Genomic DNA, 26,324 nt, shown 5'->3' on the forward strand with positions numbered 1-26,324 from the left:
TGACATATTTATAATCATGGATTAAATATATAAAAACCATTATTTTACTCTGTTTCTTTAAATAAAAAGCATATTCTTCCAGGTTTCATTTAAATAGAAAGAATATTTTTAAATGTTTAAGTCAACTATGTAAAAACTAAAAAATCATTCTTTATATAGCTATATATATATTTTTTTCCATCATCGTGTAGTGATTTATTCTGCTGAGTCTCCATCAGCAGGTGGAATAGAAGACCCCTCCCACCCAACACCCTGGGCAGCCAAGCTCTGTCTGGATGATCCACACACCAGTTCCTTGTGTTTCGAGATACTCCCCAGTTGATGGAGTCACCTTCAAGACCTCACCCATCCCTTGGTCAATCGCAAGCATCTGCACATCCTTCTTGATAACTTCCTCCACACCTGCAGGTAGCATACAAGGATAATTCTCAGATTTTGTTTCTCTCCAATCCCAAACCTGACTTCCCCCTGGCAACACTCTGCAGTACTTCTGGGGTTTAGAGGAGCTTCGTGCTTTCATTTGCCCCCTTGATAGGGAAGCAATTTCAGGGGAGGACATAGGAACTTAACTGACTCCAACTCCCTCTCTTTACAACATTTGAGATCCCAAACAGCTCCAAGCTTTCTCTCTCGTTAAATCGCTTTAAAAAGAACTTGCGGACCCATAATACATATATTGATAACAACATGAAATAAATCAACTATCTTGCTGAATAACCAAAATAAGCTTTTCGTTTCATTCTGTTTAAATAACAAGTCCCTATATATAAAGATCATTTAAACTGTATATATTTAATAGATGTTTCAATTATCTATTGTTGCAGAACAAGTTATTCCAAAATTTAATGGCTTGAAACAATAACAGTTTGCTATTTCTAACCCTTCTATGAGTGACTAGGCTCTACTGAAGGGCTCTTCTCCATGAGGCATCAGCTGAGTTCACTCACTTGCTGCACGAATCAAGGAAGCAGGCTGCATTTAAGATCCAAAACAGCTTTGCACACATGTCTGGCACCTCAGTGCTTTTCCACAGGGCCTCTCTACATGACAATTTTGAGCTTTCTTACAGCACAGTGGTCTCATGGTGGTCATTCTTACATGAGGCCTCATTTACCCAGAGAATACATCGATGCAAGCTTCCAGGCCTCTTAAAGACTAGGTGCATAGGGACTAAAATCATCAGTTTTGCCACATTTTTTAAGTCAAAACAAGATCAGTTCGTATTCAAAGTTAGAAATAACAACTTCACATTCAGATAGGAGGAAGAAAATATTGATATTGGGTATCCTTGGTCATTACCTACTACAGTAAGTGTATAATAGGCAGAATTTATTTCCAATGAAATTAAGAATCCTCCATCCATAGCTTAATAGCAGAATCTGAAGTATTAGAAAACTCTTTTTGAAGATTACTGACAGAACTGGACATGTAAGTTGTAGCAGCCAGTGATAAGGTCTCAGAACTCGAGTTTAAATGTAAAATTAGGCTCACCGCAGTCAATGCTATGTCCCACTCATACCCCCAACTGTCTAGCCTTTTTTTTTTTAATGAAGCTACACCAATTAGACAGCCCATGAATTTATAATTTGGTGCTCCAATTGTTTTGAAAAATAATGAAAAGTATTTATATTCTCCTTTTAAAGACTTGACAACATATATTAAAATAAGAACTTTCTGATTGAGGCTAAGCTTCCTTCAGAAGGGAGCAATTTCTAGAACTGGGGTTTTTAACCTCAGAGAGTCAGTAAAATTTTGAGGTTTATGCAAAATTTTGCATATATACATCTTTCTGGGTAGATGGTTCATTAGATCTCTTCTAAGTTTGGGTCTCCCCATCTTTTACATGTATCATTATCCAATCAGAAGAGCTATATTTGAACCATGATTTGATCAATTGTAACCATGTATCTCATTTGTCTAATGAAAATAATACTACCTGTTCTGCCTCAAAACTAATGCTGTCACAATGGGTTATCACTTGTAAAATAATTATTAAAATATTAGTTATTTTAGAAACCATAGTATTTAAATTACAGTTTTTCTTGTATACTATCTGAGTAACTAAAAACCACTAATTAACCACTTGTCATGTGCTGCTAAATATCTTAAGTGCTTTAAAAGTGTTTGTTATCTGGTCCCCACAGTAGCGCTATGAAATAGGTTTTATGATTCTCTATCTTACTGTTCAGAAAGGTCAAGAGATGAAAATGTCACTTGTTGCTACATAGTCACCCAATATGATAGACTGTCATATTCTTTCATTAATATTTGAACCTCTCTCTTCGGAAGAATGATGTGTCTCCTTCTTGGGACATTCAGAAATGGTGACATAATTTGGCTTATTCGGGTAGAAGTACCTGTCACTTCTGGGCATAAGCTTTCAGAATGAGTATAAAATTCACCATGTTCTCTTTCACTCACTGCTATCATCATGAAGGATGTGTCAAGTGGAAGCCTGGGTCAGGAGTGAGGAAGACATGGAGAAGATTATCTTAGCAACCAATAATGATAAATGAGGTGAGAAATGAGAAACAAACAGTTACCTTAAATCAAGACAAAAATTGGCATGTGTTTGCTATCACAACCACACCTACCCTATCCTGACTGATATACACACCCAGTAAAAAGGGGAGTCCATCCAGTCTGGCTCCTAAGCCTGAAATTTGAACTGCTCTGTTCTCCTACCTTTCTTATTTTTGCAAATAACAGTTGTTTTGTTTTGTTTTGTTTTGTTTTGTTTTGTTTTAACACACATTCATTCATTAACTTCGTATGTTTTCTGAGGAAACGCTTTATTGTACCCTTGAAGGAGTCATTTTGTCTTTCATGGTGCTAGTTTTTGGTGAACAATGATGGGATGTAAGCCTGCCAAACTTCCCCAAGGAACCATTCTTAAGTTTGGGGTAATCTCCAGCACTAGAATGGGAAATCTATTAGAGGTGCTAAAAATATTTTTGCTAAGCTAATTGAGGGAAATAAGAAAGAAATTTGGACCATAGGCTGTCCATGGCACCTCGACTGTTAAATTGGTGCTACCCTCTTAAAAATAATTAAAACGAGGAGCACCTGGGCGGCTCAGTCCGGTTATGTGTCGGACTCTCGGTCTCAGTTCGGGTCACGATCTCACGGTTCATGGGTTCGAGCCCCACATCAGGCTCTGTGCTGACAGCACAAGCCTACCTGGGATTCTCTCTCTCATCACTCTCTGCTCCTCCCCTGCTCGCTCGCTCTCTCTCTCTCTCAAAATAAATAAATAAACTTAGAAACTAATAATTAAAACTCAGAAAAACTTTAATACATGAATTTTTTTGTAGACTTTTTGTGAAAGTACTTATACCAGTGAAATCCTTTCTACTTGTAACTGCCAAGTCACTAAAAAGAGCTGAGATGGTCAACAAGAACTTTTTCCTGAACTAAAGTGGCTAAGAATTGCTTTGATGAAGATGACCATGGTTACAATGATGATGATGATAATGATGTTGAAGATCCCAGCTAACATTTATCAAGGACTTACTGTGTGCCAGGCCATCTACTAAGTGATTTTCCTTTGGCAACATTACATGGTGGGCATGATTACAACCTCCATTATACAGAGGAAAAGCTAATATAACTAAAGAGAGTGTTCTGAAATGGGACCCACACAAACTGAATTCAGAGCTCCCATGCTCAACCACTCTGGTATATTTGCCCCGTGCAACTGGGATAAAATCTGTTTCTTTTCAGGTAAAGATTTCCTAAAATGCTGGATCATAGACTGTGGTTCTTCATCAGAAACTCATTTGTATTTTTCGTGACAAAAACAAGCAAACTTGTAATTAAAAATGAGCAGAGCCGAACGGTCTTCCAGTTAGGGGAAAACGCAAAATCGAGGGTCACCTGTCTTCACACCAAAGACTCAACACTTTTATATTCGGAACAAAGACAGTATTTTTTAATTTGTATGCTGTTGTTTTATTTCCGTTGTAAATTGAGACTACTGCCCTATTCAGTATACAATAGTCTCCAAAATGTTTATTAACATGTAACATAGAACATAAAATCCTTCCACAAATAAGCTGATTTGGGCTACTATTGTATCAGAAATCAACCTCATCTAAAAAGGGGTTGAGAGGAGCAAATTATTGCTTTGAATTAGGCATAGGAGAAAAAAAAAGGACTAGAGAGAAAGGGGAAACATTTCTGTGAAATTCTACATCTTTGATTTATTTCCTTTCTTCGGTTTGTTTTTTTAAGTCTGAGTTTAAGGTCAATCAAGCATTTGTTTAATTTTGCGGAAATAACACATGCAATTTCAAACTATGGCTAGTAGACATTTAAAGGTTTATTTTATTAATATACATAAGGTTTTGTGTACAATATGTGTTACTATTAGAAAATAAATAAAATCAACTAGAATTGTATTTATTCAAAGCTTTATTTTGCTTTAGAAATTACTTGTGAAAATAGAGTATTTGTAAGACTAAATTAGTATATGTGGGTTTTTTTCTTTTTTTTTTCCTCCAGTTTCTCCCCCAGTCTTCTAGGGGGTGTACTTATCTTTCAAAAAGAAGTATTAATTAAAAAAAGAGTCTACACAGATGGATTTGAAAGCTTTAATTTAGGTAAATCAGGAAAATGCAAATATAGTATTTGTCATAGCAGACTAGCTTAGCTTTGCTCTCTGATGTCTTTCATACATTTCTAGTTGCCATGGCTTCCTGCCTATCACGTTCATGACAAGCATTCAAAGCAGAAATATTGTAGGAGGATTTCTTGTCTGAGAATACACATACTACTTAAGGCCTTTATTTCTGGCTCACTGACACTATTCACCTAAACATAAAGAGTGAGTGGTCAAACAGGCAATACTTATCTTTATTCTCCCTTTGTCACTGTCAGGACCCTTTAACCTGGCAGGTTTATTTTAGAGTGGCTTTTCTTTGTGCTCTTTACGTGCTATCAAATCAGTGCCTCCTAGTGGTCAGGAAACGTCATAACACCTTTTCTGGCATTGTCTTGCTAAAGTACGCTTGATGACCCTTCTAATGTAGTTTAGATCTGCATGACTGATCTGGGACCCACCATATTTTACTCACTTGATAGTTTCTTGGGTATATGAGTCCGTTTTCTTGTTTTCGTTGCAATTACAATGTCTACATTTGTCTTAGAAAAGGTCTATGCATGTGCTATCCAGTACAGTAGCCACAAGCCACATGTAGATTTTTATATTAAAATAAAAAGTAAATTAAATTAAGGCGAGAATAGCAGAAAATTCTACTGCACAGTGCTGGTTTCTGAGGCAAAGATAAAATCTGTAGAATATATATTAATGCAATAACTTATTAATATTTTTAATTAAACACTTTATATTACTCACAATATGATCTCTATACTTATAAAACTCTACTCTGTTTTAAAATATTGTCTTGCTGCTTGGGTGCCTGGGTGGCTCAGTCAGTTAATTATCCGACACTTGATTTCAGCTCAGGTCATGATCTCCTGGTTGGTGCGTTCAAGCCCAGCACCCCACTCTGCACTGACAGGGCGGACTGACAGAGCAGATCCTGCTTGGGATTCTCTCTCCCACCCTCTTTATGCCCCTCACTTGCTCGTGCTCGCTCTTTCTCTCAAAAATAAATAAATAGGGGCTCCTGGGTGGCTCAGTCGGTTAAGCAGCTGACTTCAGCTAAGGTCACGATCTCGCGGTCCGTGAGTTTGAGCCCCGGGTCGGGCTCTGGGCTGAGGGCTCAAAGCCTGGAGCCTGCTTCCGATTCTGTGTCTCCCTCTCTCTCTGCCCCTCCCCCGTTCATGCTCTGCCTCTCTCTGTCTCAAAAATAAAAAAACGTTAAAAAAAATTAAAAAAAAATAAATAAACATTAATAAAATCAAATAAAATATTGTCTTGTTGCTTTCAAACATGTTTTTAATTTTGCAAAGCCCATGTTCTACATTGAAAATCTGGTCATTTGACTATAAGTACATTTTTTTCTTAGCCTTTCTCCAGAAGACATACAGTATTTTGACTTGGAAATCGCAAGCAGGAAGAACCAATTTTTATTACTGGAACTTCCCATTATAACCCATTTTCACTAATATAATCTTTCACCTAAATATAGATTATATTCACTAATATAATCTCATTCACCTGCCTATAGGATATTTCTAAAATATGCATCATATCATAGATTTTAATATTACATGTATTTATATTTCTTACTATCACACTTTTTCTTTGAAATTGATGATATGTATGGGGCACCTGGGTGGCACAGTCGGTTAAGCGTCTGACTTCAGCTCAGGTCACGATCTCACGGTCCGTGAGTTCGAGCCCCGCGACAGGCTCTGGGCTGATGGCTCAGAGCCTGGAGCCTGCTTCCAATTCTGTGTCTCCCTCTCTCTCTGCCCCTCCCCCGTTCATGCTCTGTCTCTCTCTATCTCAAAAATAAATAAATGTTAAAAAAAAAAAAAAGAAATTGATGATATGTATACACATATACATACACATCCAATCTATTATATATACATTTCTCCTTTTAGCTTAAATAGTAGTTTTCCTGTCATAAAAGTTTACTTCTATATTTAAAAATGCAATTTATAGTTCCTCTAACATCCTGTGCAATTAAAGTAATACTTAAGTCTTTATTAATATTTTATATTTATATAAAACCCATAAATATACATGCGGACATATGATCCAAAACCTTTATTATTATTATTATTATTGTTGTTTTATGAACAACAAAGGAGCAGCAAGAAATACAGTGAATTTGTAGTTAGTTCAACTTACATAATTTATAGTTTTGAACATAGAATTCCACTATCAATATACCAATAGCTGTCTATAGCAAGCCATTGCTTTTTTAATATGTGAAAGTCGTTGTCTTTATTTTAAAGTCTGAACTTCAAATAATATGCACCTAAAAAATCATCTTCCAGGGTGGTTCAGTCAGTTAAGCGTGGAACTTCAGCCCAGGTCATAATCTCATGGTTCGTGAGTTCAAGCCCCACGTCGGGCCCTATGCTGACAGCTCAGAGCCTGGAGCCTGCTTCAGATTCTGTGTCTCCCTCTCTCTCTGCCCCTCCACCACTTGCACTCTGTCTCTCTCTCTCTCTCAAAAATAAGTAAATTTTTTTTTAAAAAAAGGAATTATCTTCCAGTCATGACAACAGTATTGTTAATATTTTCATTAATTTACTTTCTTCTTGTTACTATTAGTCTAATATGAATCAGAGCTTCCAAAGTAGAAGAGCTTTGAAAACACACTTCCTTATCTATCTATCTATCTATCTATCTATTTATCTATCTATCTACCTATCCATGTGGTGTATGTGATGAGGTTGCCTTCTGGAGCGTGCATCTTAGCCCTGACTTTTTTTTCCTAAGATTTTATTTTTAAATTATCTCTACAACCAACGTGGGGCTTGAACTCACAACCCCAAGGTCAAAAATCACATGATTAACTGACTCAGCCAACCAGGCACCCAAAAGAATAGTCCTGCTTTCTTCCCTTTTCTTACAAAGGTGGTGATCTCATGAACACTTTTGTTTTTCTGTTGTTTTTTTTTTTTTTTTTAAGTTTATCTGATTACTTATTTTTGAGAGAGAGACAGAGAGAGACAGAGAGAGAGAGAGAGAGGGCATGGGCACCTGCTGGGTAGGGGCAGAGGGAGCGGGAGAGAGAGAATCCCAAGCAGGGTCTGCACTGTCAGTGCAGAGCCAGCAGGGCTCAACAGTGGAGGGGAGGGGGCTCTGAGCTGACATGAAGAGTTGGTCACTTAAGGAACTGAGCCACCCAGGCGCCCCTCACGAACACCTTTCTAGTTAACTTCTTGCCTACTGATCTGCCTCAAAGCCTACTTCCTGAGGTACCTAACATATGATAATGAATATAACTATTCACATTTCCTTAAAATTTGACGTTTTTACAGGTACTGTCTTGTGTGAACTTGGCTGGATTGCCTAACTTCCCTTCATTCAGCCTCAGTTTTCTCATTCTTAGCTTAGGCTGTTAATCCTATTTTTTTAATATTTATTTATTTTTGAGAGAGAGAGAGACAGTGCGAGTGGGGAAGGGGCAGATAGAGAGGGAGACAAAGAATCTGAAGCAGGCTGCAGACTCTGAGCTGTCGGCACAGAGCCCGACATGGGGCTCGAACTCACCGCAAGATCATGACCGGAGCCCAAGTCGAACACTTAACTGACTAAGCCACCCAGGCGCCCCTATTAATCCTATTTCTTAAGGTAACTGGAAGGATTGAATGAAAATGTGCATATAAGATAGTTAACTCAATTTCTGATGACTAGAGAACACTTAACAAATAGTAACTGTTAAGAAAATCAGACAAGTTTTGACTTATCCTCCCACATGTAGGAAATAATATTTATGACTGAATTGTGCCATTTATGCACAAGCTAAATAATTACTCATGTAAATTGATCGTTACCAGGTAAATTCTCTGTTTCTATTAGGTTATTCAAATCTTATTAGGAAAATTAGAATCCCTATATACCTTTTGTTGTGAATATACTTCAAGAACGATAGTACAGCATGTTGAAGTCTACAACAGCTAACATTTCCACCAATTCATTGACAATTGAAAAATCCTCAAGAAAAAAAAAATGCGTAACAATCTGTAATTTACATCTCTCAGGGGAAACCAATATTATGTTTATATTATAGCACAGATAACATTATTAGCAGAATAATCGAGCCAAATGAATCATGACTGAAAATCTCATTACCAGAAGGCACCATGCTGATATCAGAGACCTCATATGCTTTCTTCTTTCATCTTGTTGCAATATCACATTTCTCCTGCTATTTAGTAGGTATGCTTTGGTCTCTGTTTCTGGTTTTCTGTAACTATTGCTTTGATATTATAATACATTTCTTGTGAACGATGAGCCTTAAGTTAATTTACTCTTTCAAAGGAGAATCTACAAACATGGACAACCATTTCTAATAAATTTATTTACTGCAAACTAATGTGCAATTTGTTGCTTGTCAAAACATTGGAAATTATGTTTTTGTTTCATGTAAAATATAATTAGCCGATACTTTCAGTAGGATGTACAAGCAGAGGAAGTATTACCAAATTGAGACTCCATAATCTATATTTATTCTGTCTTTGACTTTAAAAAGAATTAGAAGCCTTATCGTCTATTCAAATGAAATCAAATAAGATAATTTAGCACACTCTCTTCATGTCGGCTGTATCATTTCTGATTTTATGACAAGCAATGCAAACAAGATCTGTAAAAAAAACAAAAACTCCTTGGAATCTACTAACTAATCGTTTGTAATAAATATTCCATTCTGATATATATGCATATAGATACAGTTTGGCTCAACTCCAGTGTTTTTTAAAAAGAAAATAGCTTATTTTAATATGTTTTTGTAATGGAAAATAAAAGTAAACATACTCTAAAATCTTAGGGTGCAGATCTTTTCTTATATTATCCATGCTTTACCTATAGCCTTTGTGCTTCGTTCCTTTCCCCTTTTAAATTTTTAGTGTTCACCTATTCACAAGATCCCTTTGATAAGCAACCAGAAGGATAAGTGGTGTCAAAATAAAATTCCAAATTACATAAAACCATCAAAATATGATCAAAGCTTGCATTACCATCATTGGTTAGCATTTATTAAAGATATGGAGATCTATACACAGTCCTACCATGCAGATTTTCTTTTTAGATATAGGATCCGCCTAAACATTATTCTTGGGTTATAAATAAGATATTTCAAAAATAAGCACACTGAAAAAAATTTACAATCAAAAAAATAATTGTAACATAGAATAGACAAAGAGTTCTATAATGCAGAGTGAAACAGGTAGTATTGCAATAATTTAGGACAGTTCTATTCTGAGTATATAGTTTCCATTCTCTATTGAGCTTAGGTCAAAGCAATTTCTGTGCTGTCTAGTATACAGTAGATTCCCTTACCTACTTTTCAGTCCCTTCCCATTTCTAGTCTTCATCTATCATTTTTTCCCCACATACTAAACAGTTCCTCTTTCTTCTGCCTTCTGTTCATCAATACTCCTTCTCCCCTCTGTCAGATGAAGCCTCATGTAAGAGTTCTCTGCTTGGCACTTAGTTCTGTCCTCGATATGGTTAAGTTTCTTCTAGTCTCATTTTTCCACATCACCTCACCTAGAAGAGAACAAATTTGCCTCATCTGACCATTTTCATACTCAGATGGGATGAACAGAAGTGCAATATTGAGTCGACAGAATTTATTTACCTGGACTACATAGGACTGAACCACTTTTTGATAGGCCCATTCCCAACTCAGGCAGCATGGCATTAGTGGTAATGGAACAGATTTAGAAAGAAAACCAACCACCAATTTGTTGTAGACCCAAACAAGTCACTTAACCTTTCAGACTTCCGTTTCTTTATACATAATATCGTGTTGATGGTACCAGACAGACTCTCTGAAAATAAAATAATACCTTGTATGCAAATATCTGTGGTATGGTGATGGAATGAGGAACCCAGGCACCCAAGTCAGTCACATGGTATTTCAAACTTGTTACTTTCAAACTGCTTGATAGCATATGACCTTGAAAAAGTCACCTTAAATCTAGATGTATGCCTCTGAAGATGGGAATAACCCTGACACCTAACACATAGAATGGGGATGATAATTAAACAGGATTTTTTAAAAATAGTACCAGGAAGTGGGAGAGAAAGTAGGAAGAGATAAGCTTATCTTATCTTTTTAAAAAATTTTTTTTAACGTGTATTTATTTTTGAGACAGAGAGAGACAGAGAATGAACAGGGGAGGGTCAGAGAGAGTGAGACACAGAATCTGAAACAGGCTCCAGGCTCTGAGCTGTCAGCACAGAGCCCGACACGGGGCTCGAACTCATGGACCACGAAATCATGACCTGAGCCGAAGTCGGCCGCTTAACCGACTGAGCCACCCAGGCGACCCTTATCTTATCTTATTCATTTACCTAGTACTTACTAATTTTTTCATCCCAGACATGCATTTGCTGTCTCATGGAGGTTTCATTATGGTGATCATTTTGGAAGGTTGGAAGGTCCAAGAATGGATGTGTGAATAGGAAATGTGAGACCTGTTTTTTCATGTGAAATTGTGTGAATGCAACAACACGATCCCCTCGGAAAATATTCTGCAGGCCATCGCAAGAAAAGAGGACTCATGGAGAGTACTTGCATTGACATGCAGTGATTTTAAAAATGTATACAAGCGGGGAGGCTGGGTGGCTCAGTCGGTTGGGCAGCCGACTTCAGCTCGGGTCATGAACTCGCGATCTGTGAGTTCGAGCCCCACGTCAGGCTCTGTGCTGACGGCTCAGCGCCTGGAGCCTGTTTCAGATTCTGTGTCTCCCTCTCTCTGACCCTCCCCCATTCATTCTCTGTCTCTCTCTGTCTCAAAAATAAATAAACGTTAAAAAAAATTTTTTTTAAAAAGTATACAAGTATATCTTATATTTTTCTGTTTTTCTATACATTTGAAATACTTTTTAGTTAAAAGTGATTTTTTAAACTATATTTTTTCTGTTTTTCTATACATTTGATATGCTTTTGAGTTAAAAATAATTTTGAAAAACTCGATTATTCCTTGAGGAACAGGAAATAATTAGATGGTCAAGCTGCAGAGAGGACTCAAACTGACATCACAATATGGCTCTTCCCACGTGGGGCTCTGAACAACAATCAGACTGCTTGTTGCAGTCACATATTGATCTCTCAGGATTCGGGGAAAAGGTAAGAGGCAGAGAGAAAGGAAAACTGGAATGGGAGTTCTTCAAGCTTTTTTTTTTGATTGACAGCAGATTTGCTTTAAGAATGATCTTGCCTGATGGCACATCAACCCAGTTTTAGAGAAAACGTAGTTATTCTGTGTGGCTTTTAGGAAACATAACTGCAGACTTGGGCAAAAGTCAGCCACGTCCCAGGAAACAATTGGCTCAATTCTGATCAATAAAACTGATGCACATCCAACAGAAGAACTGCCCATTTCATAGCCTATCTCTTCAAGGTGACAGAGACCACTATTGTACATATTCATAAAAAAGAGAAGACAAAAGCCATCCTTGGCAATGGACTTCAGGTAGCAATAAATTTCAGTCCTTAATTTTACTAACAATTGATTTCCCATGTTTCTCTACATTGCCCTTTTGGCCAAACTACTCTAAGTTATGTAATCTTGCTAATCTTGCGATAAGCGCAAAGTCTCAGAAAGAAGTTGAGGGTCAAAAGTAAGCCGGAAGTCTAGGCTTGCTTGAAGTCGAAACAGACAAGAGAGCAGTTTTCTGCTCACTCATCCGTATACAGTTTGCTCACTTGGACTATCAAGTAGTAATAAAGAAGTTTTTGGAGAGGGTTACCGAAGGCACAGTCAAGAGACTGGGAAAGAGGCATGAGAGCTCTAAGTTCAGAAACTTTTGATTTGGGGCGCCTGGGTGGCTTGGTCGGTTAAGCGTCCGACTTCGGCTCAGGTCATGATCTCACGGTCCGTGAGTTCGAGCCCCGCATCGGGCTCTGTGCTGACAGCTCAGAGCCTGGAGCCTGTTTCAGATTCTGTGTCTCCCTCTCTCTCTGCTCCTCACCTGTTCATGCTCTGTCTCTCTCTGTCTCAAAAATAAATAAACGTTAAAAAAAAATTTTTTTAAAAAAGAAACTTTTGATTTTGAAGATTCACTGATGCCAGAGGAATAAAAAAGGGATGATGAAGGAAAAGTGTGGACTAGGAGCAAAGTGTTCTGCCTTCTGGAATGGGAAGTGAAATGAGCAGCATGGGATATTTGAAGGGCAATTAGTAAACAATCCAGAAGACCTACAGGCCTGTGACCAATGATTTAAGAGAAATATTAGGGAAACATTAATTTATGGTGCTATATCCTCTTGTCAGAGTCTGTATGCATTTCTGACTGTGGCAGTGCTTTAAAAGTCTAGAATATTAGAATCCATGTCAATTAAATAATACTAAACAAAGAGCAATATTCTGATCCCTAAATACAGAAAGCTTTGAATTGTCTGGTCAGAGTTAGACTTCAGGAGATGAATAGTAGCAGGCATCCTATTGTGGAGAAGGAAAGCGGAAATTGCCTTCACTTGGCCAGTTGGGTCATAACAATAGAGAAAATGCTTGGGTCATCTACTACAGGAAACCATCTTCTAACATTTGGGAAATGAACTAATTTGAGGCACTGAATGTGGACAATATTGTGTTTGAAAGGACTTTGGAGAAATGTGATAAATGACTGCTTAAAGTAATTATGAATCTGAAGGAGGCAGAGTTGAAACTCTCAGTGGACAAGTGACAGTGTTTTCTGAGTTAGGCACGTAGAACATAACATCTTCAAGGGATGAGTGGCAGGTCCAAAAAGATGCTGATTTTCACCTACTGAACTTATCCTGTCAACCTTGGAGTATTAAGATTACTGCTATTACCTACTGAATTTATCCTATCAACTTTGGAATATTAAGATTACTGCTATTAAGAAAAATGAAGGCAATAGATGGTGACAGAGAGTACTATAGAAAATAATGTGGCCACAGAAAGTATCATTGAGGGAATGACATTTAAGGAGACACATGACTACAGTGATGGATTGAGTCATTCAATTTTGGGGAGGAAAAGAAAGCTGGACCTAGAAAACAGTAAATGCAATATAGGAATATGCTTATAGCAAGGAGTTCAGGTGGATTTATAAAAGATTATGCCTGTGCAACCAAACTTTATTAATGTGGCTTAAATCTATCCATTCAGCACTAGATCAGCAGGGAACCAGCCAGGAGTTGCAGTGAATGCAGGGAACATGATGTACCTAGCCTTTGGCAGTGATCAGTGATATACAGAGAAGCTTGCATATAACCATTCAGAATTCAGGAAACTTATCTGCATATGCTTCTGGATTAAATGTTATGGATGGTAACAAGACTTTCAAACACAAGGATGCAAGTTTGGAATACTTATGGTTAGATGCTTTCTGGGAAAGAAATTGGTGACCATTACCAGTTGAGCCTGTAAGAATTGAATACACATTACCCTGTTCTTATACACAAGTATATGGTTCTGAGTTAGGTTTCCATGAGAATGTGATAGCCTTCCGGGTGTGAATTGATATGAATTTATATATATAATATTAAAAAATATATATGCATATATAAAATCAGACTGCACAGTGCAGTAGCTTTAGCCAGAAATAGAAAAAAAAATAGTAAATCCATGAGTCACATAGAAGAGCACATTGCTGTTATTATTTAATAACCACCTATGATAAGAACAAGCTATGATAAGAGGAGATGGAGGCTTTCTATGAGCACAGAGCTTAAGCCACTTAGGCGCTCACAGAGTTTCCTAGAAATAGTGATATCAGAAGGATTAGTTGAATCACAAGCATACTCTTACTCTACTTTCATCCTGGTTAACTCCTACTAATCCCTCAATTCTAAATTTAGCAGACACTTTTGCAGATGTTGTTTTGTGCTATCATCTAATAAAAATTATTTACCCTTTGTTATATTTCATTGGATCCTATTTTTCATAATATTTGTCAAAAATTGTAATTCTATATCTACATGCATGTCTTCTTTCTTTCTTTCTTTCTTTCTTTCTCTCCACAGATAGAATATAAGTTCTGAAAATTGGACACCGATTCTATTTTGATCAACATAACCCTGAAAGAACATTGGTTGAACGAGCTGAGTAAGACCTAACTTGGTAAGAGGTCAAGGTGAGTATTGAAAAGAAAATTATCAGGAAGGTATGAAAAGCCTCAAAAGAGAGAGTTTATTGAATTCATGAAAGTAAAAGACATTCCATTTGGGTAAAGAGAAATATGCAAACAGATTAGTGTTGGAAAATAGTTACAAAGTTCAGCAGGCAACCACAAAGGGCATGAGAAAAAGTGTGCCTATGCATCAGAAAACCAATAAAGATTTTAAGGATCAAGGCAGAATGAACAGATCAAGTCACCTGAAGCATGGAGAATGGACTGAAAGAAATAAAACCTGGAGCCTGAGAGAATGATGGGGTAAGTGATGCAATAATCTATGAGGTAATCTATAGCAGTTGACTAATGCGCTACAGTGCAGAATGGATGGACAGAAGTACCCCTTTACCTGTGGTTTCCCTTTATGAAGTTTCAGTTACCTGTGGGCATCCATCACCCTGAAGCAGGTGATCCTCTTTGTGGTGAATGGTCAGAAGTTCATTAGTAGCCTAACGCAATGTCATAGTGCCTATTCACTCACCTCACTTCATCTCATCACATAGGCATTTTACCATCTCACATCATCACAAGAAGCTGGGTAACTATGGGACAATTGGACATTTTGAGAGTGAGCAAGAGACAACATTCAAATAACTTTTTTTTTCAACTAACTTTCACTATAGTATATTGTTATAATTGTTCTACTTTATGATTAGTTACTGTTGTTAATCTTAATGTGCCTCACATAAATTAAACTTTATCATAGGTAGGTATGTATGTATGTGAAAAAACATAATAAATGTAGGGTTCAGTACTATCTGTACTGTCTGCAAATTTAGGCACCCATCGAAGATCTTAGAATGTATCCTCCTTGGATAAAGTAAGACCATTGTAAATGCACTTGAAGTAGCCGAGAGCTATAATCAGCAACACTTGGAAAGAATTAAGCTAAAAAAAAAAGGAAAAAGAAAGAAAACTGTAATTATATTTTTATAAATTGTGAATGGAAAAAGAACAAATTTTTCAAAAGGATAAAAAATATCAGAAAGAAAAATACTGGTAGGTTTTACTTCTACCTAATTTAAAACATTCAAACCAAACAAACTAAAAAGGCAAAAAAAAATCGAAAATACAATAAAAACAGCAAGGAAGAGTGTTAATTCTTTTATAGTATAAAAATCCCATGTAAATTATACATATATCAGTAAAATACAACTTATAAATAGCTAAGTGTGAGACAGAATTTCACCAAAGAGGATACACAAATATTTGATAAACATGAATAAATACTCAACATGTTATTATCAAAGATACATCTAAAATCACAAAATGTGTCTGTTATATTCTTTGGAATCGTCAGTCACTAACATGATAAAAATTTCACCATATCACAGAAATAGAAAGGATTTGTTACATGTAAGGTGCTGTAAGAAATACTGATGAGGCAAAAGCATCATAGACAATGATCTATTATAAATGTGATTCATTTTTAGAAACCACATGCTGGTTCCTAGTGATTTTCTCTTTGTACTCTAAATTCCTATAAACATTATACCGTTATAATATTGTCCCTATAAATAAGTATGATGTTCATTTGAATTCTTCTAAATCTTTTTTCTTTCACTTCTTTATTATGATGGTAAAGATGAAATATTTCAGACACAGAAAAAGTGTACAGCCTTCATTTTTTTCAAGTACTAATTTCTTATAAAGAATTTATAACAGGGGTGCCTGGGTGGTTAAGCCTCCAACTTTGGCTCAGGTCATGATCTCATGGTTCATGTGTTTGAGCCCCACATAAGGCTTAAAGCCCTGCTTGGTATTCTCTCTCTCTCTCTCTCTCTCTCTCTCTGCCCCTTCCCCACTTGCACTCTCTCCCTCAAAATAAATAAATTTTTAAAAAATGAATTTATAACATGTATATTGGTACCTGTAATATTAGTCCTGTTTTTTCAGTTTTAGAAAACAGAATACTTGCAAATGTCTTGACTGAAAAGATAAACAAAGCAAAATAGAAGTTATGGTGTATTTAAAGTCAATATTTAAGATAATTCAATTGCTTCCTTGTGTGTATGAAGAGAATATTCTCTCCAGTGTAGATTGAGAAAATAAATGCATTTTCACTTAAGTTATATTCCTTTCCGCATGCTACTTCTACCTGAGATTTAAAGTTTAGCCAACCAAAACCCAAGCCTCAATTACAATATAATTAGAATGTCAAAGCAAACACATTTACTTGTTTGGATTCCCCTTAAAGACCTTGAGTGCAGCAGGTGATGGTAAACGTTTTGCAGATGTTTACCAAGAGCAAACACTAAAACAATGGTCATCCATAATTAATCAAAATTATTCTAAAGAGGGTATTTTATTTGCTCACAGTTAAGACAAAATATGCCCAATATCCTTTTTAAATTAAAAAAAAAAAGATCATTTCTATGAGATTCTTGCAGAGTCTAATTCTTACACTTTTGTAACAATAGAATTATCAGAATGGAGTTTCCCAGTTATAAAATTGGGTGATTATTCAAACTTGTTTCACCAATTTCGGCTCCTCTTCTGTGAAGAGACAGATTGCATCATTTTCTTCATCCCAAAATATCCCAGCGATTATGAAGGCCTTCATTTTGTGTGACACTGTAACAAAGAAGATATAAGATCTCAAACACTGACCCTACATACATCCTTGGTGCTTCTTTGCACAACCCGTCAGAAACACTGGACAAAACTCCTGTGTGTGTGTGTGTGTGTGTGTGTGTGTGTGTGTGTGTGTGTATTTATTTAAGATAGACAGATCCCACCTTCTCTGGGAGTTTATAAGAAACTGTGTTGATGATAAAATATTGTAAGAAATTTCTCAGCAGGGAGAAAAGTATTATGCTTCAAAATGATCAAAACAGTGAGAAACCACGGAATGGAAAATATACTGCAGTACAACAGAACAGGCTAAACCTACAGATCAGGCACGCAGTGAGGTGTAGAAATCCTAAGAAAGCTAATATGAAGTCTCACTGCACCAGTGGCTATCATTCAGTACAACAAAAGCGATCTTCTGAATAATGGGAATAACATTAAGGAAAAGTCATAATTACATGGGTGGATACCTCTCACTACAAATTCTACCAGGCCATCCAGTTCTTCTGTGATGCATAGTAGATGCACTATGGAAGAATGTCTTCCTTACAAATAAATATACAACCAGGGTGCAGAAAAAGAAGACACAATGAATAGTATTGAAATACTCAGTTCCTCACTACCTTGTATCTGGCAAGTGACTAGGATGCTTGAGGTAGCATTAAACAATTTAATGTTAGGAGGTGGCAATGGATGAATGTGTTTTGGTTGAACTCATTTAATATAGTAATGAAAACTAGATTGCTATCGATAACATCTGTAAAGTAGTATAAAAGACCCCAAAGTGGCTAAAAACAATGACAAAAAGTAGATTTATTCTTGTTCCAAGATGATGAAGTTACTATTAAACAGCCTCTCTGTCTCACTTTATAGGATTAAAATTAATGCCTATCACTAATGTTATGACAATTATTCTTAGTTATTGACCAGACAATGTTGTCATCACATTAGCCAATCAAAATTACATAATTACAATGTGTTTTCTCAAGGAAGTCAGAAATTATCACAACAGTTTAATAATGTTTTATATGACCCACAAAATGTAGATTAACCTGAAGTTATATTTTTCCCACACTTACTATAGATCTAAATACAATAAGAAAGCAAGAGCAAGTTGTAGACTTTAAAATAAACACACATTATTTTAGGTTAATTTTATTTTATAATAAATCAAAGCATGTATTAAATTGATGTTCATTAGCTACTTCCTTGATGTAAGAATATATTCAAGTTTTACTTTGTTCTTTTTTTTAATGTTGACATCTCTCTGCCTTTTTAAAAAAAATTAATGTTTATTTATTTTTGAGAGAGAGAGAAATATAGAGAGAGAAACAGAGCATGAAGGGGAAGGGCAGAGAGAGAGCGAGACAGAGAATCTGAAGCAGGCTCCAGGCTCCAAGCTGTCAGCACAGAGCCCGACGCGGGGTCCCAACTCGTGAGCCATGAGATCATGACCTGAGCCGAAGTTGGATGCTTAACTGACTGAGCCACCCAGGTGCCCCTCGAATTTTACTTTAATTGGGAAAGTATATTTTCAGATCAACTTGTATATCATGCTGTTGTTCTCTTCCCTCTTTTCATAAATTCCAGCTTATTTGGATGAGTAGTATAAAATCAAATTGCATCACGTTGTGTTGACTCCTTTTCTCTTCTACCTTCTGGCATCAGATTTTCATTTCAAAACTCTGATAAAGTTGCCTTCTGAAGGATTATCAAATTACTTACTTGATGTTTAATCAACTCTTGTGAGTTTACCTGTTTGACACCCACCACCTCTTACCATGACCCGGTTTTTTCTCTTTCCTGGTCTCTGTAATGCAGGTTTTATAGTATGTCTCTATACTCCCCACAAGCCTATGATGAGATTCCTTCAGTTGAATGTTTTTCTCTCTCCACTAACGGAGAACATTTTAAGTCCAGCAATGTCCATTTTCACTCCTGAGTCCTAAACTCTACCAAGTCACTTTCATCCTGTCACATGACTTCCACGCCAATGCTTTTGTAAGTGATTTGCAAACATGTGTGGTTTCCCTCCCAAACCCCATATTCCAGTTACACAGAATACACAGTTACCTAATCTCAATATGTCCCAACGAAAACTCAGCATTTTCCCCTGCAGACTTGAGTTCCATTTCTTAGTTAATAGTTTTACATGATTTTTTCAAATTGCTTAAATTTGAATATTTTACATTCTCAGTAAGTCCTCTCCTTTTCACAACCCTAATTCCCAGTACTTTAAATTTTATGCTTGTTATCTCTGTTCTGGATTGTACAATAATTCCCTAACTGGACTTTGTAATTCCCAACAATTCATTCTGGTTTTATCAATATTTTCTTTCTAAAACCTAAATCTGAAAGTGCCACACCTCTACTAAAAATCTAAATGTAGTGCAAATTAAGGATAAAATTTCCAGATTTCCATCACCTGATTTTGGTTTTTATTACAGCTTTATCTCAAGGGATTAAACCCAATGTTCCTTGATTTTTAGCATAAACTAAATACTGTTTTTTTCTGGTGGCTCTTTCTTTCTGGAACACTTTTTATTTCATATAAAATATAGGATATATTGTATATAAATATAATATATATATGTGTGTGTGTATGTATATATATATATATATATATATATATATATATATATATATATTCCTATTGAAGTTTTTCCCATGGCTCAGCCTTTAAGGTTCAGCTCTTTAATATTGTCAGGGAAACCTCTACTGAGAGGATTAGTTAGATTAAAGCCTTCCATTCCTTCTTTCTATATCCCTTTTAAACATATATCTTATTTATAGCATTGGTAAAATAATAGTATTAGAATATACAAATCTTATGACTTTAATGGGTCTAAGTTCTCACTAAATTGTTACCTATCATTTATTAACTATGGGTAGCAGATACTCAATAAATACTTTTAACTGTGTAAATGAATGTGTGGGTTCCAGTCTTAATAGCAGTAAAGAAACTAATAAGCAGTAGATATATAATTTTTAAACATCCTCTTATTTCTAATATACCGTAATACTCTACTATGTATTAACTAGTATTGCTGTGTATATTTCCACTGTATTTAACTGATCTACCCCTTTTCCTCAATAGTGTTTGTTTCTTCAATGATTGTTCACTGTCTATGAGGTCTAATGTTCAACTCCATCCCCAGCTTTGTTGTTATATGTATGAGAAAGTAAGAGTAGTAGTGATATTCACATGAATTTAATAAAATGTAACTGACTTAAACAACTAACATTCACATGACAACACCTAAGAATATTATGCAGAAAAAAAAGAGCATTATGTAGTGGAAAAATTGGAGAAAATATAATTTTATTTCCTGTATGTCAAGAAAAATAAAAAAGATTTCAAGTTGAAATGCTATATAGCCAATCTCTATGATTTAAACCATGTTTTATAATATTGCCTAGAAGTACAACTTTCTTCCAAAATGCATATATTACCTTGTTCACTGGATGAAATTTTAGGTACCTACTCAGAAAGAATAGAACTGTCATTATAGTGAATGGAATACCATTTGGCAACTCTACTTAGTGTTACCTTTTCTTATACTACTTTTTTACCATGATGCATTGTTTCTTCTTCTGTAATTGTTCAGCATTTCAGCATGTAAGTCTGAATTGTGGGAAAATGTCAGAGTGTGAAAGTGTGACTGTCTCTGTACATTATTAGTCTGCGTCTATTACACAGATGTCGATCATGCTGTCATCCCACAGGGGCACGCCAACTGAAAATTTCCTTCTGCTTCAGTTTTTATGTAAGAAAAAGTATGTTATGCAAAATGAAGAACTGGCAGTCAAGAGGTAAATGCTGCTAAATGTCAATTGACAATATCATGAGCTCTTGCACATGGGAGGGAAACTATACATTTTTCCTCTATGACAACGTATTAACTGGAAGAACAGCTTTCTATACTCTGATTTCTAGGAAGCAAGATTTTTTTAGGAGAACAGAAATTGATTGCATGCAATTTTTTCTCACACTAGTGAGGGAGAGTTGTCTAAGTTTTAATAATATGACCCAAGATTATTGCTAAATCATCACGTTAATACATTTTTGGGAGAAACATTCATACTTAGAAGAAAGTATGAAATTTTTCATGAAAAATATTCAACTATGATAATCACTGTGGGAGATTTTAAAAGACAAATATGATTTCTGCCCACAAAGAATTTGTAGCTTAGAAAGTTAAAAGGCAGGAATAAACATGCTTTTTAAATAATTATGAAAATTCCAAGCTGATACCCAGCCCTATTTTATTCTAGTTCTTTTGGATTTCAGTTTTGTTCAATTTAGAAATGCTTATCACACGCACAGTGCTGTATAGGATACTTTATGAAAGAATTATTCACCAATGACAAATTTTTCATAAAATCAAGTATGTAGACTGAAATCTCTTTCTGCATTTTTGGTTTAAGTCTATTGCTCTGGCTGTCTTTTATAGCACCAGTATCATACTCTCCTAAATTATTAAAATGTAGAATATATTTTATTAGTCTTAATTTTCTTTTACAATATTGTTTTGTTTGTATTTCACATGAGTTTTTTTTTTTTTTTATGTAAGACATTTCCATTAGTTAAAAAATGGGATTTTATTGAAGTTGTACAAAAAATGGGACACTCATTTAAAGATAATTTTGTTCTGGTTACCAATTAAAGTATAACAGAACACCCCAAAACTTAGTGACTTGGAAAGACAAACATTTTATCATATTCTGTGATTTTTTGGGTCAAGAATGTAGACAAGGCTTGGCTAGGCAATTCTGCTTGACACAGGTTTGACCAGAGTCACTTGGTAATATGGTAAAATCTTTGACTGCAAGTAACTTGTCTGTGAGTGTTTCACAAGATGAGTAAACATTTCTAATAAATGTTAACTTGATCAATGAGCAATTTCTTGCAATACGAGTAATGCAACACCAAATGTGACATGTGACATGTGTAATGTGACACCAAATGCCACATGATCACAACTGAGCCAATGGTCCTCTCTCTGTCATGGCAGGATTGTACATGATCTCCCATGCTCAGAAACTTGGTCTCAGGCTGCAGTGTTTGGCAGAAATCAGTGATTTTTCAGAAAGTTGGAAGGTGCCCACAACTGGCACCTAGCATATATTTTGTCATTTCAAAGCACCTATGGACAGTCTTTTGCTTGTCTGTAGAAGAGTAAGCTTAGGAATGAAGCTTTGCTTCATTCTAGGTCAGGCTGCCTGCAGATATAGACCCTTTCCTTATTGCCAGTTACATTAAATACAGTATATGACAAGAGTTTATTAATACTCTACTATAGTCAACATCTGTGAGACCGTATGCAATGGCCCTATGCAGAAAAAGATTCCATTGAACCAGTAGATAGCAGTAATTCCATTAGTGATCGTGAAAATCGTCCTACACAATAACCCTCCTCTCTCTTGTCTCCCAGCCACAAACGTTTTCGAAGGTAGTGCAGGTTAATTTGCTTATTTTTTTATATTTTGTATTTTCATTATTATTTTGTATTATATTACAGTATTGTAATCATTTTTATATGGATATTTTTGGGTTGTGGAACAAATCACCTGTGTTTCCATTATTTCTTATGGGGAAGTGTGTTTTGATATACAAGTGCTTTGGATTACAAGCAGTTTCTGAAACGAATTATGCTCACAAACCAAGGTTTTACTGTATTTGACTCTGATTGGGCTGCTCTGAAGGTTCCAAGATGGTTTTATTTACATACCTAATGCTTAACAATACACAAATTTAATAATTTATATAACCACAATTCGAACATGGATGGCTGCAAAGTTCCTTCTCCAGTTAGTCTCTGGGCCTCTCCATATCATTTCTTTGTGAGGGTTTTCAAACCTCATGAAAGCCGTATCAGGAGGCCAAGAGACTGAGGCTGAAACTTCCAGCTTCTTAAAGATCTGGACTAGCAAGGAGTCACTTTCGGCGCACTCTGCTGGTCAAAGCAGTCACAGGCCAGCCAAGATGCAAGAGGAATAAAACTAGATCCCACTGCCTAGAAGAAAAGTGGCAAAGAAGTTGTGGCTATCTTTAATCCACCATAGCTGGCCCACTGCTCTAAATTATTTGCATTCTTCTGACATATCAAATACAATTGTCCCCTCCTAAGACTTCCAAACTCCTATTCCATTACAGACTCACATTGAAATAGTGAAAAAGGGAATTCTCCCTCACAAACATATGGTACCTAATACAGTATATAAGACAAGGCTGAAATTCAGCCAACACACATTTTTGGAGTAACAATGGATCTCAGATTATTAAAGCACTTCCCAAAATAAGCTGAACTACTGTTGCTATTCCTGTTTGGCAGACCTATTCCCAGGATCTAGATATGTAGTCTTGATTTTCACTATGCACACTCCTAGTGCTGCTCCTGTGGTATGGAGAAACTAGGTGTTCCTTGACTCATATTAGGCTGCTAACTTGTAAATATGTAATGTGGTGTGGGTATGTTTCTCCCTGCTTTTTCCTGTGGTGTGATCTGGTCCCACGCCAAGTCTTTTGACGGAATTTGGCCCTCCTTCTGCTGACACCTTGGCTATCACATGAACAAAACAGCTCCATGCCCCTCCATACTGCGAAATAATGAGAGTTCAGAGGACAGCATGTTCTCTGCTACTTTTTGACTTGTAAACTATCCCCCCCCCCCAAATCTTTATACCTGTACGCTGGCAGCAGTGGGGTGTCAGTGAACCACCCTCCTTTATGCAACGATGCCATTCAATGAAAAAATAGATTAGCACTGTTCAATCATGTTTGCATCCATTTAAAGTAATTTGCCTTATTTGGAAATGGAAAATATAGCATGTTGTATGAAAAACTAGAATTTATAGATTTAAGCAGAAATAATGCCTATGCTGTACCAGTTGTATAAAGAGTCAGGCTTTGCAAAATTCACTGATTTTCATTAAAAATTTAAAGATCTAGTGATGCATGTTGTTTAACAAAAAAGACTACATTAAGTCTTTTACAAAATACCTTTTCAACTAAGCTTATTTTGCCAGAGTCTTCAGAAAATCACCGTGAAGACTAAACAACAGCACTTTTGACACTATGCATTTGTGATCCTATCAGCTTAACTACCACTTAATTTTTAATATCTCCACTTCAGTGTATAAATCTGGAGTTTTCTAGTCAAAAATTCAAAACCTATGTCTCTAGAAAATGTGTGACATTTTTTAGCCACATGAAATAGCTTCTGACAGAGCCATTTACCATCCATTAATTACAACCCACACCGCCCATGTCGTTATGTGAATTGAGCCGAAAGACCTGACCACCTGCTCATCTGTACAGAGCAGATCACAGCCATGTCATTTACTGAGCACTTTATTAAATTATTCTTCCATTATTATAAACATAGGATTTTAGAAATGAGCCATCTTTGGGAAAACCCAATTAGAAAAATTTTTAATGCTTGCATCCTACTGGGATTTAGATTTCTGGATAATCAATCATTTTAAATGTACATTTTTCGTTAATTGTGAAAAAGGGGTCCTGTTCTATTACTCTGCCTAGCAAGTTATTATCAAATATGCCTAACAAGTAATTGCCAAATATGGGAAAAATCATTGATTTTTAAATTCTTATTTTAAAACTATCTTATTAACTGATCTATCATTATTCCTGAGGGCATTTGAATCAATATATTGCCCTTTCTAGATAGGACATAGTTTTTTGGAATAAGGAATAGGCTTTTCTCCCACAAGAGCCCTATTATTTTATTTCTTATCTTATTACAGTGGATGAAAATTCAATATTCTTGCAAAAGCAGAAAAAAATCTTAAAATTAAATGGGAATGACAATCGATATCCTCATGACATATGAAAACATATTCTGTTCATATTTTATTAACAACTTTTTCAATGTTATATATTTAATTTTTATCAAATTTTATCAGCTATATAAATATATTTTTCCCTTTACCTATGGTGAAATGAATTATGTTTATACATTGAAACATCAACTGATCACATTATCCTTTCTGAGAATTCACATAAAAAATCCTATTTGATTATATATTGCTGGATTTGTTTTGCTAGTTTTGTTTTATATCTATGTTTTATACATATGTTTTATATATAATATACACAGTATATATAATTAAGATGTTCCCTTTAATGTTCAAACATGAGATTTGTGTTTAGTAGTTTTTTTGTACTATTTTTGTGAAGTTTTCATAGCAAATGTTTCCTACCTTGGTAAAGTGACTTAGAGATATTGTATTCTAGTCTATGCACTGGAACACCTTTGCAATATATATATTTTTAAGAATTTTCAATGTTATTTGTTTATTTATTTATTGAGAGAGAGAGAGAGAGAGAGAGAGAGAGAGAGCAGGGGAGGTGCACAGAGAGAGGGAGAGAGAGAATCCCAAGCAGGCTCCACACTGTCAGTGCAGACCCAGACAGCAAGCTCGAACTCACAAACCATGAGATCATGACTTGAGCCTAAAGCAAGAGTCTGACACTTAACTGACTGAGCCACTCAGACAGCCCTATGATATATATATTTTTTTAAAAGCCACTCTTGGCAAAAGTTAATGAATTTCTAATAATTATTAGAAAAAAATTATTTTATTATATCCAGAGCTATAGGTCTAATTTCATTCTCCACTTCTTCTGTAAGACCTACTGATCATTTATATTTACTAAAAATCTTTCATTTATTCTGATTTTTCAAATGCTTTCTGAAAACATATGTGCTAAATAGTTCAATTATAATTCTATAAAATTTTTATTTTAAATTTGTACATTTGTTTTATTTCTTTTCCTCAAATTACCTAGGAATGTATGTTTTAATAATGATAAAATAAATTGTTTTTAATTCTGCTACCTAATTTACTAATTTTTAATCTTACCCCTATTACTGTCTCTTTCCTATTTTTGTTTGATGTTTATTTTATACCATAATCTCACCTCTGTGAATGCTTAATTTAGACCCCTCTCTTCATTAGTTGAATCTTTGAGTACAGATGGTCTCCAATT

General features: G+C 35.6%; 1 long non-coding RNA gene across 1 annotated transcript; it reads right to left on the bottom strand.

Annotated features, from left to right (window-relative positions):
- Positions 1 to 308: 308 nt before the first annotated feature.
- LOC122199094 lies at positions 309 to 15,148 on the bottom strand. The gene is made up of 3 exons (XR_006193345.1): positions 15,090 to 15,148; positions 9,929 to 10,138; positions 309 to 402 (listed from the first exon to the last, which is right to left on the bottom strand). It is a non-coding gene; the product is annotated as an uncharacterized LOC122199094 (long non-coding RNA).
- Positions 15,149 to 26,324: the final 11,176 nt, after the last annotated feature.

The sequence above is a fragment of the Panthera leo genome, chromosome A1, assembly GCF_018350215.1.
Source record: "Panthera leo isolate Ple1 chromosome A1, P.leo_Ple1_pat1.1, whole genome shotgun sequence".
Lineage (NCBI taxonomy): Eukaryota > Metazoa > Chordata > Mammalia > Carnivora > Felidae > Panthera > Panthera leo.